Source organism: Gracilinanus agilis, chromosome 4, assembly GCF_016433145.1.
Source record: "Gracilinanus agilis isolate LMUSP501 chromosome 4, AgileGrace, whole genome shotgun sequence".
NCBI classification, from domain to species: Eukaryota; Metazoa; Chordata; class Mammalia; order Didelphimorphia; family Didelphidae; genus Gracilinanus; species Gracilinanus agilis.
Genome location: NC_058133.1, coordinates 374,737,990 through 374,758,569, shown reverse-complemented (window position 1 = coordinate 374,758,569; position 20,580 = coordinate 374,737,990).

The window sequence follows — 20,580 nt, the reverse complement described above, 5'->3', positions numbered from 1 at the left end:
TCTCTGGGTATCTTTGTCCATCTCTCTGTCTCTCCTTTTTCTTTCTTTCTCCGTTCTTTCCTCTCTATCTCTCTGCCTGTTTCTTTCTGTCTTTCTCTCTCTTCTGCTCTCCTGCTTTTAGTGTTAATTTATATAAAAGAAGTGCCTGACCTTTTGATTATGTACATCAATCTGTATAAGAAAAGAACCATCCATAATAATATTTATCAAATTTATAAATCACCTGGAGAACTTTATAGGTAATATTAACAGAACCTCAACATCTCTTATGGATGTGTGCCTTTAGATGTAGACAGTATACCTGTATGGTACAAAATGAAGAGCTGTCAAGCTTCCACATTTGATTGAGTAAACTAATTCTCTTTCTAGTTCAAAGAGAAATTCTTATATTTTCCAAGCTGAATAGAACCATTCCTTGCCCTTCCTGTTGTCATTTAAATCACTTTACACCTCAGTGATTGCTCCTGTCTGGGGCAAATTCATCTTCTTTGGTTTGGGGAAAATGTACCCAAGAACCAAACCTAGCACAGTTTTCTTTAAGTCAAATTAATTGACTCAGTCAATTCAAATTAAGTCACATTTGTTGGGCACCCATAAAAGCAGAAAAGCACCTTAAATCACAGATCCAGATAGAGAGATAAATAAAGGATAGGATCATATGATTTAAAATGGAAAAAAAAAAGTCTTATGGATCATTCATTTCATAGGTAGAAAACTGAGGCTTAGGGAAATTATAAGTTCCTTAAGGTTTTATACACACACACATATACACACACATACGCACATGCATGCATATACACTGGCACACACAAACATGGTGGGTAGAAAAGTCAGGCTCTGAACTGAGGTCCTGAGTCTCTAAATCCAGTTCTGTGTCTTTTTTATCTGATCATCTGGGAGTTTGCATTCTAATAGAGAAAAATGATTTTCACATATGTCTGTCCTTGAGAATGGAATATAACAACTACTATAGGAGAAGTGTAATCAAGAGCTACGCGAGCACAGGAGTAGGAAAGATGACTTACAACTATAAGGTTTGAGGAAAATTTAATGGAATGGATGGATGGATGGATATGTGCATAAATGAAAGAATAAATTAATAAATTAATGAAAAAGTATTTATTAAACAACATTTTATCAGTCAAATGCTGTGCTAGGCACTAAAAATATGAATGCAAAAATAAAGCAGTTCTTGATTTAAGAAGCTTGAATTTTGATAGGGAGATTGAACAATAGCATAGTAGTATCCAGGGTAAAAGTTTCGGTCTGGGATTCACATGGATTATGAGTGGAGACATAGGGCAGAGACAATAGTCATACCCTTCATAATAAAAATGGTAGTACTGATTTTATTAAAATTCCTACAGAAAGAAATAGAAGGCAGAAGGTGGGGGTATATTTGGGTGGTAGGGTCAATAATAAGATGTCTAGGTAGACCTCAGTTTTGTGGTGGATGACTAGGTGAGAGAGAATGTTTGGGCTGGGTCTTGAAAAGTGAACAAAGTTTTAACAGATGGTGACAGGAAGGAGGTCATTCTAGGCAGAGCAAACAGGTTAGAACTGAAGAACTAAGTGCCTAAAATATTTTTCATATTTATTTATTTAAAACCCTTATCTTTCATCTTAGAAGCAATACTGTGTATTGGTTTCAAGACAGGAGGGTAGTAAGGGCTAGGTAATGGGGGTTAAGTGATTTGCCCAGGGTCACACAACTCAGAAATGTCTGAGGTCAAATTTGAACCCAGGACCTCCCATCTCTGGGCCTGGCTTTCAATCTGCTGAGGCATCCAGCTACCCCCAAAATCTCTGCTTTTAAGAATCCAAATTCTAGTTGAGGGAGATACACCCTATAACCACTGGGAAAAAGAGATCCTCATGTTAATATTAAGAAAAAGTGGTCTTGGAACAAGTGAAAATAATTCCCACATTGCCTATTGGTGTCTTATCACAGGCTGTGCCAATGTAGAATTAGGTTGGGATCATTGAAGGAAGAGATTTGAATAGATTTCTGGACTTGGAATCAGGAAGACTTGGATTTAAGCTTTGCCTCTGGCAAGTACATTTAACCTCTAAGTGTCCCAATGCAGAGTTGTTACTCTACATTAGTGAAGGTAGTTTCTATGCTAGGAATTCCTCAGACCAAAGGAATCACAGATTCAGTTAATCTGTTAGCAAGCATTTATTAAGCAACTCATATGTGTAGGACACCAACAAAAGGGCCAAGGAAGAAAAAAAAAGGTATAAACACAATTTCTGCCCTGAAGGAATTCATATTCTCTTGATGGAGACAATATGCAAACAACTATGTACAAGCAAGACAAATACAATATAAATGGGAGATAATTGCAAATAAAAGCTACTGTGGGGTAGTGAGTGGAAGAAGAATGGGAAAGGCTTCTTAGGGAAAATGGGTTTTGATTTGGATCTTGAAGGAAATGACAGAAATCAGAAGGCAGAGTTAAAAGAGGGAGAGTTTTCTGGGTATGGGGGGGACCAGTGAAAATGTAGGGAAGCAAAAGACAAAGCCTTTCTGCACAAGGAACACTCTCCCCCAAATCACAAAGGCCATGGCTTGCTTTCTTGTATAAAGGTATCATATTTAATATGTCATGAAAAAGGTTTATGGATTCAGATGTGAAGTTGATTTTTTCATCTTATGATGCTTGTCATGCGTGAAATATACTGATTAGTTGACAAGGGCATTGTTAATGTAAGATTAAACATTAATATTCAAATACTTCAACTATTATATTTTATAAAGTTTATTAATAATAACTTGAAGTAAGGGAAGAAAAGCCAAAAGAAAAAGCCTGAGCAAAGCCAACTTTCCTAGGTGCCCAGGCAGGAAGAGAGAGAGGGCAGCGTTATACATAACTTATAAACAATATGCAAGCACACAAAGTGGGGTTGAAAGAGGAAAGGGATGTTGGGAGATGTAGTCCAAAGGTACAAAATTTCTCTTTATGCACTATTGAGACCTGGATTTTGATTCAGGTTAGTTTTGGCGGCTGAGATTCTCTCTTCTACTTTCTGAAATAGAGCTATTCAGGCACAGCCATTAGGAGCAGGCAGTGGACAGCTCCCTAGAGCAGTAGAAGAACAAAATCTTACCTGCTCTAAGTGATGGCTTTCCATAACAACAAGGCCTGGCCTTCTTAGTATCAGCTGAGAAACCTATCCAGAAGGGACAAAAATGTCAAATAGGAGGCAGGGACATTAACGTTATTGATTTAAAAAAATATGGATAAAGGTGTCCAAGCTCCGGGCACCGGTTGGTCTAGAAGACCTCTGAGGGTCATTCCAACTCAGCCTCCATGATTTTCATAGAAGCATAGATCTGGAAGGGACCTCAGAAATCTATTGTAGTTTACCCCTCTCATTTTACAACTGAGGATACTGAGGCAGAGAGAGGTTAGATGGCTTGCCAAAACCATTCATGCAGTAAATGATAAAGGCAATATTTGAATTTAGTTTCTCTTACTCCAAAAACAGTGTTCTATCCTCTCTTTGCCTTTTCCAAAGTGTTTTATAATAATTTAGTGAGGAATCAATCATTTGTTAGAAAGAGAAATCAATGGTATCCATCAGGTAATATTTATATTATTCAGGTAATCAGATTATTTGCCTAATTTGCCTAGTTCCATTACTGCTCCTTGTCATCTAATGGTACAGTGAAAGAATGTTCTGATTAGATTGCTGGGCAGAGAGAAAGTAAAGGTGATCAGGTCCTGAATATTAAAAAATAATTCATTGAGAATGTATGAGAGGAAAACCAAACCAAAACAAAAATGCATTGAAGAAACTCTACCAAAGATAAACATGGCCTTATTGATAATTTTGAGGTGGATTCTGTCAGCATTTCAATTTAATTAAATTAATATTTATTATGTTTAAGTTCCTAATGTGATCAAGGTACTGTTTTAAATACTGGAGACATAAAGACAAAAATAAAGCTTACATTGCATGGCAAGGATTTTTATTAGAGGAACTGGAGTTCTCAATATTTTGAAAACTAAGTAATGGCATATATAGATTATGGGGCTATGCTTTTGGTTAAACTAGATTCCGGGTGCAGATCCCAACTAGTTATAGGAAATTCATAACTTACAATGTTTTTAAGCTTCTTTTATTTGGAAGATGAGAATTAAAATGGAAGACATACCCTGGTCTTTAGAATACAAATAGGCAGTATGGTAGAGAGCAGAAGTGTCAGACATACAGCCTATTGATCACATGTGGCTCAAAATGCTCCTCAGTGCTATCCAAACCAGATTAAAATGTATTTAGAAATACTTAAAAAATAAAATGTATTTAAAAATAGATACTATTACATTTTAAAACTTAGCTAATATGTGGGTCATGATTCTTGTGGATTGTTCAGTGGTCCCCATTTTTATGTGAAATTGACACCACTGGACTAAAGAAACAAAGGCTGGACTTTGGATTAGAAGGGACCTGGTTTTGGTTGTCTTGTTCAAAGCCATGTGACACTTTCTACAATGTGAACAAAAATGCTCATAGTGTCTACCTTGTGTGGTCACTGTGAGTGACAAATGAGATGATGTATTAAAGCACTTCAAAAACTTTAAAGAGCATTATGTGAAGGTTAATGACTATTCTTGCCATTTTACAGAGAAAGAAACTAAAATTTAGAGGACTTGGGTGATCTGCCCCAGTGTTAGTTATCTGTAAGTGATAGATTGGAGATTCAAATCTCTGTCTTTTTTTTAACTCTAAGACTATTTCTTCTTCCACATAGTGCTTTTCATTTTTAATAAAATATTAAAACATTTATTGATGGGGAAACTGGTGACTACTAAATATCTCAGAAGAACCATTTCTACTCATCTGTACAGATTCATGGAGAAGCCCAGAAATTTTGTTTTCTAATCTTCTAGGTTCCTTATGACCTATGCATGGGCTCATTGCTCAAGGTGTTGGTATTTACCCAAAGTATAAGTTTGCCCTTTACCTGCACAGTCTTGCACATAGATTCCAGCCATCCCTGCCTTAAGGATAAAAAGTGAAATAACAGGATAAATGCTACCTGGCTTTGGGGTTAAAATGTAGACTTGATTCATATAGGAGGCAAATGCCCATTAAGTCCAAAATACTCACTCTAATTGTTTCTATACAAGCTGCCTAGGCAATGTGTATTCTGACCTGGTGTGAAGCTCCCTTTAAATGAGATTCTCAATTAAAGGCAACTTTGGCTGGCAAGCTGAATAGAGTGAAGCTTCCACTGAAGCTTCCCCTCTTAGCAGGAACTTAATGATGCATTATCACCGTGCAAATTCATCATTCATTAACTGCAAATCAAATCCCTTTCCTCTGCCTGGGAGCATTGCCTTTTCAAATCCACCTGCATGAATTCTCCCACCTAATGCAAATGGAAAGGCAAAGCATGTGTACCAGAGGAAGCTGACACCCAAGTAAGCATGTTCCCCCTCAAACTCCTGCAGACTCCAAAGACTAACTCCCACTGGAGACAGCCCAACAGGGGATCAGGAAACAGCGGGGTGCCTGGATTTACAGTCATTGTAATTAGCCACCCTGTTATCTGAGACAGGTTTTGCTATAATAAACCAGAAGAACTCTGCCAGGATGATTAGTCAGAGAATGAGCTAGTGTGGACTAAACCATAAGCAACAGCTAAAGGATTTATATACGCATTTCTTGCTCTTTGTGCCATTGTTTTCTTGTTTTGCTTGTTTTTCCACCTAAGAACTCTTGTGTTGTATAGCCATATACAAATGGACACATGGCCACAGAATTCCTGCCAAACTTTTCTCCCTTTTCTGCCTCTATGATCTCTCCCAGGGTATCCTTTAGAGGTATTTTCCCCTCTAATGATTATTTCATACAGAATTTTCAACTTCCCAGATTTAAGTGACAAATTTTGTCATAATTATGAGCTCTAAAATAAATGTCCCTTTTATTTTTACCTTATGATAGTTTTATTCTATGTGGGGGTCTCTTACCTGCAACCTCCTTTCCCTCCATTTAAAATGATCAAGTTAAAGTCTTCCTCTCTCAAGCTGAAATGTGAAACAACAACAGACTAGATATGATAATTTCTTTTTTTCCCCTTTTTTTTCAACCTTTACTTTTGATCTTGGAGTCAATAATGTATATTGGCTCCAAGGCAGAAGAGCGGTAAGGGTAGGCAATGGGGGTTAAGTGACTTGCCCAGGGTCACACAGCTGGGAAGTGTCTGAGGCCAGATTTGAACCTAGGACCTCCTGTCTCTAGGCCTGGCTCTCAATCCACTGAGCTACTTAGCTGCCCCTAGATATGATAATTTCTAAAGTGGACATTTGCTATTTCTGTATGAAAAACCTTTCTTCAATCACCAAACAAAATTAGAGACAGGCAGTTTTATTGGTGGGGAACTAGAGTTAAATAATAAAAAACCCTCACAATGCAAAAGATTATTCAAATTTTCATCAGCAAAGCCTCCATTTCAAAGCCAAAGCAAAGCAGCCTCTAGTGAAAACTCAGCTGTTTGAGGATTGGCCCAGAGTGAAGAAAGTCGTTTTATTTCAAGCCAGACACTCGGAATATACTCTCTTCTACAGTTTTCCATACTTCTAGTCCTTTTTGCTTTGTATTCAAGTTTAGAAAAACAGCCTCTTAAGTTCCCTTATTTTTTTCCTGTCTTTCCTCTTGTAAGGTGAGGAGGAATGAATAAGGATCTGGTCTTAATTCAGGAAGATCTAGGTTCAAATCCTGACACTGGCACATGCTGTTTGTATAGCCCTGACCAAGTCCCTTATCTCTCAATGCCCAGACAACTCACTAAGACTAAAAATTGTGGAGAAATCAGTAACTTACATTGGTAGAAGTTCCTCATTGAATCATCCTTTATTCCTTTAATTTTTTCTTTTTTCTTTTTTCATATTACCCTTTATTTCTAAATCATGTGTTCATTTTGACTTTATCTTTGTATATGGCCTGAGATGGTAGTCTATGCTTAGTTTCTGCCATATTGTTTTCCAGTTTTCCCAGCAATTTTTGTTGAATAGTGAGTTCCTCTTCCAAAATCTTGGATCTTAGGGTTTGTCAAACACTAGTTTATTATGGTCATTTACTACTATGTGTTGAATGCCAAATCTACTTCATTGATTTACCCATCTATTTATTAGTGAGTACCAGATTGTTTGGATGGTTGCCACTTTATAAAACAATTTGAGAACTGATATAGTGGAGTTACCTCCATTAATTTTTAACATTGATTTCTTTGTTATTCTTGTTTTTTTTTGTTCTTCCAGATTAATTTTATTATTGTTTTTTCTATCTTTATGAAATACTTTTGGCTAGTTTGATTGGTATGACATTGAATAGATAAATTAATTTAAGTAGAATTGTCATTCTTATTTTATTGGCTTTGCCCACCTGTGAGCAAATAATGTTTTACTGATTGTTTAGATATAGCTTTGTTTGTATGAAAAGTGTTTTATAGTTGTAGTCATACATTTCCTGTGTTTATCTTGGTGGTAGACTCCTAGGTAATTTTTATTGTATACAGTTACTTTACATGAGATTTCTCTTTCTATTTCTTGCTGCTGGACTTTATTGGTGGTATAGAGAAATGTTGATGATTTATGTGGGCATATTTTATCCTGCAATTTTGCTAAAGTCATTAATTATTTTGATAAGTTTTCTAGTTGATTCCCTAGAATTCTTTAAGCATACTATCATATTATCTTCCTTATTGCCTATTCTAATTCCTTTAATTTCTTCTTCTCTTATTGCCATAGTTAACATTTCTTGAACAATATTAGATATAAGTGTTGATAACAGAGATCCTTGCTTCACTTTTGATCTTATTGGGAAGACTTCCAGCTTATCTCCATTACAGATTATGCTTGCTAGATGGTTTCAGATAGATTCTATTTATCATTTTAAGCAATGTTCCATTTATTACAGTGTTCTCTAGTATTTTTAATAGGAATGGGTTTCATATTTTGTCAAAAGTTTTTTCTGCATCTATTGAAATAATCATGTGGTTTCTGGGTTTTTTAATTAATATGATCAATTATGCTGACAGTTTTCCTGATATTGAGCCATTGTTGCATTCCTGTTATAATATGTACCTGAATATGACCCTTGTTATATATTGGGAGAAGTTCCCTATACCAATGAAATCAAAGATCCGGACCCAATCCTTTTCTTGTTTAGTATACAAAACTTACTAACTCATACAATTCTGTTTTTGTCACAAAAATCTGAGAAGCCAGCTTCCTAAAGTGGAAAATAAAAACAAAAGAGATTCACCTTGAGCAAAAACATATGAACTGAATATAACAGTGAGGTAAAAGCACCCTGATTTTGTGTTTCTAGTTGTTTGAATATCATTATCTCCCCTGCAAGAGAATAAAAGAAAACTCTTATTTCAACAATGATTTTTATAATCACAAATTATGTAAAGAGATAACCAAATATAATGATAATAATTAAAAGCTGTTATCAGAAAGTTTATTCACAAAGGACAAGTGTTTCAAGCAGGAACAGGATTTGCTGGAGGAAATTATCAACATCAAAAGTAAAGTCAAAGAAGCTGAGATTCCCAAAGTCAGAATGAATCTCTGAAGCCACCCAGGCCAACCATACATAAACAAGAATTCACTCTCTATAGTATACTTGAGGAAGGGTGATCTTGATTTTAGACTTTCAATATAGAGTAATCTCCTATCATCTAGGTAGTCTCTTCTACTTTTGGGTAACAACAATATACAGTTTTTTTCCTGCCAAAACCAAAAATTTGTTTCCTTGCACATTTACCTGTTATTCCTACTTCTATACTTCAGCATAAGCAGAAAAATTAAAATACTTTCTTGACATGTTAACCCTTCTAAGTCATTTAGTTAGGTATCATGTCCTCTATAGTCTTCTCTATTTTACATGATCTCAGTTTTGTCAAATAATCTTCATGGTCAGTAGGGTCCTTAATCATCACAATTTGTCCTCCTCTGGAACCTATCCTGCTTATTTCATGTCCATCTCAAGATGAGGGGTCCAGAACTCAATACACCAGGAATGAAAGTGGAAAAAGTAAAGCAATAATAACTTCTCTACGTTTTGTCTCTTCCAATGTAGCATTGTTGTTTTTTTTTTTTTGGCTGTCATATCACATTACTGACCCATACAAAGATTATATAGTCCATTGAACTCTGTCTCCTGCCTTCTACCCCACCATATCTTTGCCAAATGAACCATTGTCTAACTATTTCCACCCTGTCTTGTACTATTGAAGTTGATATTTTGAACCTATTCAAAAGACTACATTTATGCCTGCTACTTTTACATTATTACATTACCCCAAATGTTCTGTTCTATGTTTTTTGAATCCTGATTCTGTCATCAATTGTGTTAGCTATCTCTTCTAGTTTTGTGTCATCTATAGATTTGATAAGCATTTCATCCCATTATCTAAGTCACTGATAAAAATGATATGAACAACACAGAGTCCAGCACAGCTCCCTAGAGTACTTCTGAAGACACAGTTCCAAGTTGATCTTGAATCATTAATGTTCTGTTTGAGTCTGGCTTTTCAAAGGGATCCAAATCCATATGGGTCATGGATTATTATCCTGATGTCTGTGAATTGATATAGACATATATAGAAAGATACAGATATAGAGATATGACTTTTCCCAATATAATTGCTTTCTTCTTTAATCCTATATACTTTGTTTTATGCATTTAAGAACATTATTTTGAAGGTACCACAGGCTTCATTAGCTAGCCAAAGGTGGTCACTGCACTAAAAAAGTTAAGAATCCTTGATCTAATCAAAATACTATCTGGTACTAGTCTCTTCATGTTTTTGACTAGAGTAAAGGCTTTATTTTTGACATCAACTTTCTTGTTCATTCTTGGTTAATTTATATAGAGTCACCTTAGTTTAGGAGATTACTATTTTTTCTTGTATTTTGTTTCTTATGTATCTTTAGATAACACTATTGCTTTTGTAGTCCTACATTTAACTTGATATGTAGTTTATTTGATATATGAAAATATAGGGTATATCAGATGTGCCAAGGCACACTGTATGCCCCCAAAAGGAAAAAGAAAATATTTTTGTTTTAAAGTTAAATTTTTTTAAAAAAATAAACATTTAGTTAAATGTTAGTCTCTTCAATGAATAAAAATAATATCATTCATGACTGAGCCTTTAGTAAATATTTGTGTTACAGCTCCCCAGATTCATATTCTAATGCAATGTGTCATGCACAGCTCTATATGTGGGCAGTTTTCCTCCTTTCTTTGAAGTTTCAAGTCCATTTGATTAAATTTGTGAGAGTCTAGGGAAAAAAATTTTACTTATTTAAGTGAAGTCCATAGCTGGACAGTATTTTGCTAATTCTATATTTAACCTATATTTTAAAAATATGTCTTATTCTAGAAACAATTTGGATTATCTATTCACTTCTAAAATATCCCTTTCCCTTCTGAAGCCTGTATCTTCAATCAGCAGCAGCGAAAAAAGAACAACATTCATATCTATTGTTTCTTGCATACAATTTTATAATATTTACCAATGTTTTTGAGATTTTTTTCCTCTATTAGTAGTGCACACGTGAATCACTGGAAGTGGGCAGTAATCATCTGCTTTGACTAGTCTTTAAAGATTCTCTTTCATATCAGTATATATAACTTTAGAACAGAATAGTTCTCAATTATTATTATAAGGAAAACAAATAGGAAGTGCCTTAATACTTCTCACTGGTCAGTGACCAGCCAGCACTGCTTGTGTCTCCTTTCTCTTATCCTTTGGTATGCTCACTTGTCTGACAATCCCTGTGAAATATGTATTGTCATTCCTTGAAGGACATGTAAGTACTTGCTCCTTGGAGGGTTAAGCGTGTTCCTTATCAAGAAGTTCATTAACTGTGTGACCTTGGATGAATCAATTTACATAGCTGGAGAATCATTTTCATCATCTGCAAAATGGGCTAGGAGAATGCTAAACTAGATGACTTCAAAAATCTTTTTCTGCTCTAAATCTATTTGCTCCATGAATTCGGTGATTCTTCTTATCCTCCTTTTTGTACCTCTCTTTCCAATTTGATGACACAGATCTCTTTTTCATTATATTTATTTTGAAGCCCTTCTATCTTTTGGTTAAAAAATACTTCATCCCCCCTATTAGCTTAGAGAGAAACTATCTATTGATTGATTAATTAATTGAATAAAAAATGGTCCTAGAGCCCCTTTGTGTTCTCTTCTAGGAAACCAGACTGTATTTTGAGAAGAGATAGTAGTTACTTGGCTATGAAAGAAATGCAAACATTTTGTAGTCTATATAGGGCAAAAAGGATTCTCCCTGCACATCACACTTATAGCATATGGTATTAGACCTTTGTCTTTCTTGCTATTAATTCTCCTATAGAATTGCTTTGATGAACTACCTATCTTTTTTCTTAAATGACATGAAACCCAGTGGTTAGGAAAAAATCAAAGTCTCTTTTAAAGGAAAGTCTGCTTTTTCATTATATATCTTTGTCTCATATATCTTTTGTACCTAATATCTTTACCTCAATATCATTGCTGCTTTAGTGAACATTCGCTCAATATGACTGTATGTCATAGTACCAAAAGTCTGTCTCCTTAGAGATCTAGGAGTCAATTTATTGTGCTTGAAAGGCTTAGTAAAAAAGATTGCAAATGCCTGAACTGCCTAATTGCTTATTAGTCTACTTTTTACCATGCTGAATAAAAATAAAGAAGTAAGAATTGGGATTATGGTAGCAGAAGTGAAGAAATGAATCTTGAAAATATTGCAAATCGGCTTTGATGTCCAATTGGTAACTGGACAAGGATGATAAAGCTTAGGTGGAGGAAAATATGATCTCAAAGGTATCACAGATATTTGGTAAGATGAGACAATACAATAACGAATGAATTTTGTAATGAAGGAAAAGGGGTGAAAAATAAGAATTGTATCATTATTGCTCAAGAGATCCCCTTATGAACTGCTAGAATACTGAGGTCATGCTATTAGGAACCAAAAAATTCACATATTATAAAACTGAAGCAAGATTAAAAATTATAGTGGTCCTTGGAATTGATGATGTAAAACTATGTAATAGTATTAAATCAAAGTAGATATAAAGTTCCATGTTTTCCTCCCTGCTCCCCTCAAATCAATTTTACAAAAATAAGATGGGAGACAACAGATTACATGAGAACTTTTGATAGGTTAATGTGACCCTAGAAGTTAAGTATGAGCTTATTATGGTATAGCTGCTAAAAAAACCAAAATAAAACAAAAAACCTAATTTAATCCTAGCCTACTTAAGGATAGAATTAACTGATATTTAGTCAATCCTGCCCCCAATTAAAGAAAGCTACAATGATGCTTAATCAATCATTCATTCCCAATCATAGATTTAGAGTAAGTGAGAAGTCTCCAGAATCTAGTGAATGAAGTGAAATGATGACAAACAGGAAGACTGTTTCAACTGATGAGATATCATGTTGTTTGGGTCCAGTAAAAACACTGAGTTATGTGGCATTGGGGAATTCCAGATGCTGTCAACCAGGAAGGAGAAAAGAACATTCTAGAAAATCCCTGAGGAAGAACTAGTGGGTGGGAGGAGAAGAAGCTTTGCTTTTTGCCTTGGCCTGGGTTTCATTCCCCTTTCCCTCTTTTCCCAGGGGAAGATTTTGCTACTTTTAAAGGGCTTGCAGGATTGTTTTGGACTTCCTATCATTCCATTAGTGTCCTAGCATTGTTCCCAGATAGATTCACAGCTCTACATGGAGCCCAGAAAGACAAACAAAAATAACCTCTTGTCTGAGGAGAACTCCCCAATCATCTGTTAAAGGGAGAATTTCCAGCAATTAGGAGTTCTGAATTATTGCTCTTTTTCATATAGAAATTACTAATAGTTACTCTCTAAACTTGAGTCCATTATTCCTGAGACTTTGTATTGTATGAAAGTGTGTCATAGACTTTTGGTTGGATGCTTTATATTTATTGTTCTAAAACATTAGTAAATATCCCTTTCTAAAAGTTACTTAAGATTAACTCTCTAAATTAATTCTCAATTTTTAATATTGGGAAGGAGGAAGCATTCCAGGATAGAGGATAAGAGTCAATTTGCTGTTTATCCTTTGTTTTTGAAAAGGACTAATGACATCACAGGGGGATGTCTTGACCTGAATGTGAATTGGATATAAGTGAGGGCACAATTACACAGTGTCCTCAGTTTCACTTTCTCTTCCAGAGTCATTGAAGCCCAGTAGCAAGATGAAAGTCATGATGACTGGTGATAACTTCGGAGACAGAGGATGTCATTGGTGTCTTTGATGTCTGGCCAAGTTCTAAGTGCTCCAGAGGGCCTACTTCAGTCACCTTCATGGCTTTTTGGAACAAATTGTTCTTGTCCATCCCACTAACTCACCAATGACTTTGAGATCTATTAATTACCCTCAACCTGATTTATCCTATCTGCCAACACAATGAATCCAATAGCAGTCTTACTCCTCAGTGGTGCTCCTACTTCTGGAATGCTAGAAAATCTAGCCTTGCTCTTGGCCTGAAGACTTATTGATGTTAAGTGGCATTTGAGGTAACAGAGTGCATGGGAGCTACACCTACAGAATTAGAAGTAGGGACAAGGTGGTGTAGTGGAAAGTACACTGTTCTTAAAAGTCAGAATTTGAATCTTACCTCTGATGTTGAGTAGATGGATGGGGTGTGTGTGTGTGTGTGAGAAAATCATTTAACATCTTGAACTTCATATTCCTTATTTATAAAATTTGAATATTAATATCTGTAGAACCTATTTCACAGCATTGCTGTGACTATCAAATGAAATAATGCATTTAAAACATGTTGCCTATTTTAAAGCACTATCTGAAGTTCATTTTCTATTAATTTCCATATACTCCATTTGACATCTAAATTATCTTATAACTCTCTTTGAGTCAGGCAAATTAGAGGTAACTGAGATAGTATGACTTTAGGTGACCAAAAGAATAGTGGTAATAGTGACAAAAATGGGGACGTTGAAGAGGAAGGGCAGTTCATAAGCAAAGATTATATGCTTAGTTTTTATATTGAAGGATAAAAACAGGAAATTCCAATGAAGATATCCTAAGAGATGTGGGAATGTATCCAGTGGTAGTTATTTATACCTCTTTATGAGCTGTGTCTATATGTTTAGACAGCCTGTGTGTATATGTAAGCCACATTTATGTACATAAGTGTAAAAAAGAAGAAATATTAAATGTATTTTTCACAAATAATAGTGTAATAAATTGATTAATACTGGGAACATGTGCAAATGAATTAATGCAAGTCTAAATGTAGACAATAACGATATCCTGAGTAGCTTCTTCAAAGGAGTTTTCACCTAAAAGTGGAATACTTATAGCACAGATCAAATGACACATTAACAATGAGGTTCAAATGTGGTCTACAAGCTGGGAATAGAAACAGTAACAGATTATGACGGATGAATTGATCTCAACATTTGGAAACATGATTTTTAATACAACCTTTTATATCAACATTTCTAAAACCAAGGGCTAGTAATCTTAGTTTAAAAAGGAAAACATTTAAAAAACAGACTACATTTTAAATGTGTAGCACCAAGATACCAGTGTGACTCAATTAATGCTTAATTAGTATTTCATTAATATTTAATTTGTATTTCTATGGAAATTTTATGGAAACACATACATCTCCTGAGTAATAGAAATTACTAATAGTTATAGGATTTCAAGTTCCAGATTAATTCCCAGTTTGATGATACTCTATCTAGTGTACACATCCATCCTGAGGACTTAGCATCCCCGTTAGAATAACTCATGAATTAACGAGCTAGGCTGCCAAGTTTAGTGTCTCAAATGAAATGCATTAAGGGTAACTAGAAGGTTTCTTTAGTGGAAGATATTGATTGCCCATTAACTCCAAAGGAATTCTTCTACTTGTTTCTACCCATCTAACTCAACAACACCCAAACTAACCCCTCTCCCAAAAGAGGCCCACTCCTATACTTATTTTCCTTAATTAACTAACTTTCATATATTTCTTAGTTTGAGATACAATCTAAAAGCTCCTTTCAAGATCATCTTACTATTACATTGAAACTTATGTATTTGTGAAGAGAAATCAATCTTTTTAGTACTCTAATAACCATAATTCTTTAGAAGGCTGATATAGATTTTTAAGGGGGCTGATGCATGCAAATCCTCTAAAAATGAATGTTAGGATAGCACAGAGTTCTTATAGAAATGAGAAAAATCTTTCACTGAGGTATAAAATGCATCCAATCTGAAGTTCCTCATAAAAGATCTTAGAGCTGTGAAAGGCATATGTGACCATTTAAGTTCAATCTGCCCATTTGCCAGATAGTGTAACTGAAAACTAGTGGAGTGAGATAAGCATTTTTAGAATCACATAACTACTCAGGGAAAAATATGAGATAAAAAGCCAGTTCTCCTAACTTTCAAAAAGTCAGTAATTTTGTTATACTCTGAAATGAAATAATTCTAAATTTAATGACCTCAAAATTCAGACAGTTATTTGTCTCCCTAAGACTTTTCCATAAAGACAAGGACATAGATCAGAATTACCTTGAGTGAATATATGTTGATCATATAACTCTAGAGTTAGAAGGACCTCATAGACTTCCTAATCCATTCCCCTCATTACACAGGTGGCAAAACTGAAATCTAAAGGAGGTAAGTTTATTTTTCATGGATGCACACATAATCATCTGAAACAAGATTTGAACACAGGTCCTCTGCCTCTAAAGTTACTGTTATCTCCACTATATCACATTGTCTCATCAAAATGAAGTCTGAAGTATTTCATTCCCACAAGATTACTGTTTTTCTTATATTCTTTTTAAAAAATGATACATTTCCACAATTTCATCATGAAAGAAGTATTTTGTTTTTGACCTGGAACAGACTTAGAATCCAAGAAAATCTATTGAATTTCTTCATCTTCATCTCTGTCTTTTTTTTTTTTGACATAAATTCCCTTGGTCAAGTTATGCTGAGGGGAATCATGTCTAAATGATCATCAGAATACATTTCTCATTGTTATTTCTTAGATAGTTTCAGAATTCAAGGTCATGTTAAAGCACATTAAGCCACAGACATGTCTAAAGAATTTGTGCTTCCAATCTCCTTGGGTGGGTGATTTTAAAAACAACCACTAGGTGTTTTCTACCCATATCCAGAAATATTACTGCCTCAAAACAATGTTATGTCACTAACCCAGACTAAACCTGTCAAAAACACAAGGAATTTTTAAAACTTTTATTTTTTGTTTTTTTTTTACTGAGAAAACTCTGACAAAGAAATTTTATGGGAACACATACATCTCCTAAGTAATAGACCACAGAGGTGTATGTGACGAGGCTATATAGTCTCAGCAGCCATATGAGTAATTGTACTCAGTGGCAGATGAAATGGTCCTGCTTCAAATAGCCAGATGTACTCTGCCCATAAGGGTTCAAAAATTGCAACAACAATAATCTCAGATACTGCATTATCTTAGGAATACAACTTAATTGAGTTATTATTCCTTACTTAGCTCATAGGATCATAGAATTTAGAAGCAGAAGATAACTTCAAAAATGTCTAGTTAAATCTTCTTATTTTAGAGTTGAGAGAACTTATAGGAAACTAAGGAAACTAGTGGGTATATTTCCATCACACCAATGCCCACTGCACTTTTCCAATTTGTTGTTTTTTTTATCTTGGTTGCACTGATTTTGTTTGTGCAAAACCTTTTAAATTTAATGCAGTCAAACTCATCTGTTTTAAATCTTATTATATTTTCAATGTCTTGTTTTGACCTAAATTCTTCCCTTATTCATAGGTCTGACAAGTAAAATATTTTGTTTCCTCTAATTTGTTTATAAGATTATTCTTTATTTCTAAATCATGAATCCATTTTGATTTTACCTTTGTAAATGGCATGAGATATTGGTCTATGTCTAATTTCTGCCATTTTCCCCCTGGTAGCTTTTTTCCAATAGTAAATTCTTCCTCCAAAAGCTTGGATATTTGGACTTAACAAACAATAGGTGACTCTGGTCATTTCACATTCCATATTGAGTGCCTAATCTAGTCTATTGGTCTGCCATTCTATTTCTTAACCTCTATCAGATTGTTTGGATGCTTGCCACTTTATAATGCAGTTTGAGAGCAGAAGAGCTAAGCCACCTTCTTATTTTTTTCCAACTAATTAATTTGATATTCTAGGTCTCTTGTTCTTCCAGATGAATTTTGTTATAAATATTTGTAACTCTGTGAAATCCTTTATGGATAGTTTGTGTAGAATTGTTATTTTTGTTAAATTGATTCAAGCTACCCATAAGCAAATTTTATTTTCCTAATTGATTATATCTGACTTTGTATGAAAAGTGTTTTGTGGTTGTAGTCATATATTTCCTGGGTTTGTATTGTAGATAGACTTGTCTAGGTAGGTAGGTAGGTATCTTGACAGGTAGACTCTCAAGTATTTTATATTATTTACAGTTATTTCAAATGGAATTTCTCTTATTTTTTTTGCTGCTGTACTTTATTGGTAATATTGAAAAATAATGATAATTTTTGTGGGTTTATTTTATAAACTGCAACTTTGTTAAAGATGTTAATTGTTTCCATTAGTTTTTTGGTTGATTTTTAGGATTCTATACATATACCATCATATTATCTGCAAAGATGGACAACTTTATTTCATCATTGCCTGTTATAATTCCTTCAATTTCTTCTTCCTCTCATTGCTGTAGCTAGCGTTTCTAGTATATTGTTGAATAGCAGTGGTAATAATAAGCATCTTATTCATAATCATATTGGGAAGGCTTTTAACTTCTACCCATTATAGATAATGTTTGCTGATTGCTTTAAATAAATGGCTATTTATTATCTTGAGAAATGTTCTATTTATTACAATGCCCTCTAGTGTTTTTAATATGAACAGGTATTTGTCAAAAACTTTTGTTGCACTGCTTGAGATAATCATATGGTTTATATTAATTTTGCTATTGTTATGGCCAATTATACTGATAGTTTTCCTAATATTTAACCATCCCTTTATTCCTGTTATGAAATTCACCTGTTTATCATGCATTACACTTGTGATATGTTGGTTGTAACCTTATTGCTAGTGTTTTATTTTAAATTGTTGCATTCATATTCATTAGAGATATTGGTCTATACTAGTATTCTTTCTCTACTTTTATTCTTCCTGGTTTAGGTATCAATACCATATTAGGGACATAAAAGGAATTTGATAGATGTCCTTTCTCATCTATTTTTCCAAATAGTTACGTATTATTCAGAATTAAATGCTTGGTAGAATTCACTTCTGAATTCATCTGGACATAGGGTTTTTCTTAATTAATTCATTGATGGCTTCTTCCATTTCTGTTCTTGAAATGGGCTTATTTAGACATTCTATTTCTTCTGTTAATCTGGGCAATTTATATTTCTTTAAATATTCTATTTCACTTAGATTACCATACTTACTGGCATATAATTGGGCAAGGTAACTCTTATAATTGCTTTAATTTCCTCTTCAGTGGTTATGGTTTCACCTTTTTCATATTTAATTCTTAAAATTTGGTTTCTTTCTTTCTTCTTTGATTAAATCTATCAATGGCTTATTTTGTTTTTTTTTTTTACTGTAAAACTAACTCCTTGTATTATTTATTTATTAAATCATTTATTTACTTTTAATTTTATTAATCTTTTCTTTGATTTCAGGGTTTCTAATTTGGTATTTAGTTGGGGATTTAAATTTTTTCCCTATTTTTTTAAATTTTATTCCCAACTCAATGATCTGCTCTTTCTCTGTTTTATTGATGTAAGCATTTAGACATATAAAATTTCCCCTAATATTGCTTTGGTTATATTCCAAAAATTTTGGTATGTTTTCTCCTTGTTTTCATTCTTCCTAATGAAATTCTTCATCTTTCGAAGATTTCTTCTTTGTTCTACTCATTCTTTAATACAAGATAATTTAATTTTTAGCCTTTTTTTCCTCCAGTCCTTTGTTCAGCATACTTTTATGACATTTCTTTGTAATTGATCTGCAATTGAATATAAGCTGCTCCACTTGGGCTTCTGGAATCTATTATATCATCTTCAGACATGTAAGAAATAAAATGGATATACAAGGATAGATTTAAAAATATTATAGTTTTTAAAGATTTATTTACAGCCATTAGAAAAATGAAGCCTCCCATCCTGGCTCCTGCTCCCAAGTCAGAAAAGAGGCAGTACAAATCCTGTCTCTCACTATTTATCCTTCTATCTATGTGATTACACTTCCTGCCCACGTGATTAGGCAATAGAGGAAGCCAGTTGGCTATTGGGAAATGTAGTTTGAAAGAGCCCTAATTGTCCACAGGAAGTTTAGATCAGGGACCTCAAATTTAGTTTAAGGACTCCCAAATTTCCAATATCACAGACAGGCTAAAATAGATATAGGTAACTGATGGGTCTCAAACCTTCCCCAGGCATTTGAAGACTTGTCCCAGTGGACTGGGTGGATAAAAACAATTTGTTTCAATGGTAATGAAGGTAGCTAAAGCAGATTCTATTAAATGTTTAGAGTTTGGTGAGACATCAAAGGTAACAAGGTCATCTACTGCACCATGGGCTGTTGCCAGTCATCCTGACATTTGTCTTGCCAGTGGACTTTGAGAATGAAGATGACAATTTTATGCAATTCTACCTCCTTTATATCCAATTCATACACAAATAAAGGCATCACCTTGTGTTGTCATTGTTTTTCTTGAAATAAAGGACAAACAACAGGTGGTGGTTTCTCCTCGTGTATCTATACTCAACTAAAATTTTCTTAAAATTTCATTTGAGGGCATGTCATATATTTTTGACTATGGAATAGAAACTACTAGTTACTCTTCTCCTTAAGTCATCCTTGCTTAATTCCTGATCTTATTGGGAAGGCTTCTAATTTATCCCCATTGCAGATGGTTTAAAATAAATACTACTTATATTAATTTGAGGAAAGACCTTTTTTCCCTATGCTTTCTAGTGTTTTCAATATGAATGGGTGCTTATTTTTTATATTTTTTATTCATAGAATTTTATTTATAAACATCTCAGACTCTTCACCTCCCCACATCATAGAAAACATTATCTGGCAAACAGATACATATATACAGATTATGTCTTATATGTTTCCATTTTTCAGTTCATTCACTGGAGATGACATTCACAAAATATTCTTCAAGTATTAAATCATATTTGTATATAATGTTCTCTTGGATCTGTTCATTTCACTGTTCATTATCCAATGTAGTTCTTCCAAAGTTTAAATAAAATTAGGCTGTTTATTATCTCTAATGGAGCAGTAGTGTTCCATTACAATTTATTTAGCCATTACCCAATTAATGGGCATCCCTTAAATTTCCAATTCTTTGCCACCACAAAGAGAGCTACTATAAATATTTTGGAAAAGATATTTTCATTTTCCTGATCTCTTTGGGAAATAGAACCAGCAATGGATCTAAAGTTATAAACACTTTTATGGCATATATATATATATATGTATATATATAAATCTAAAACTTTTGT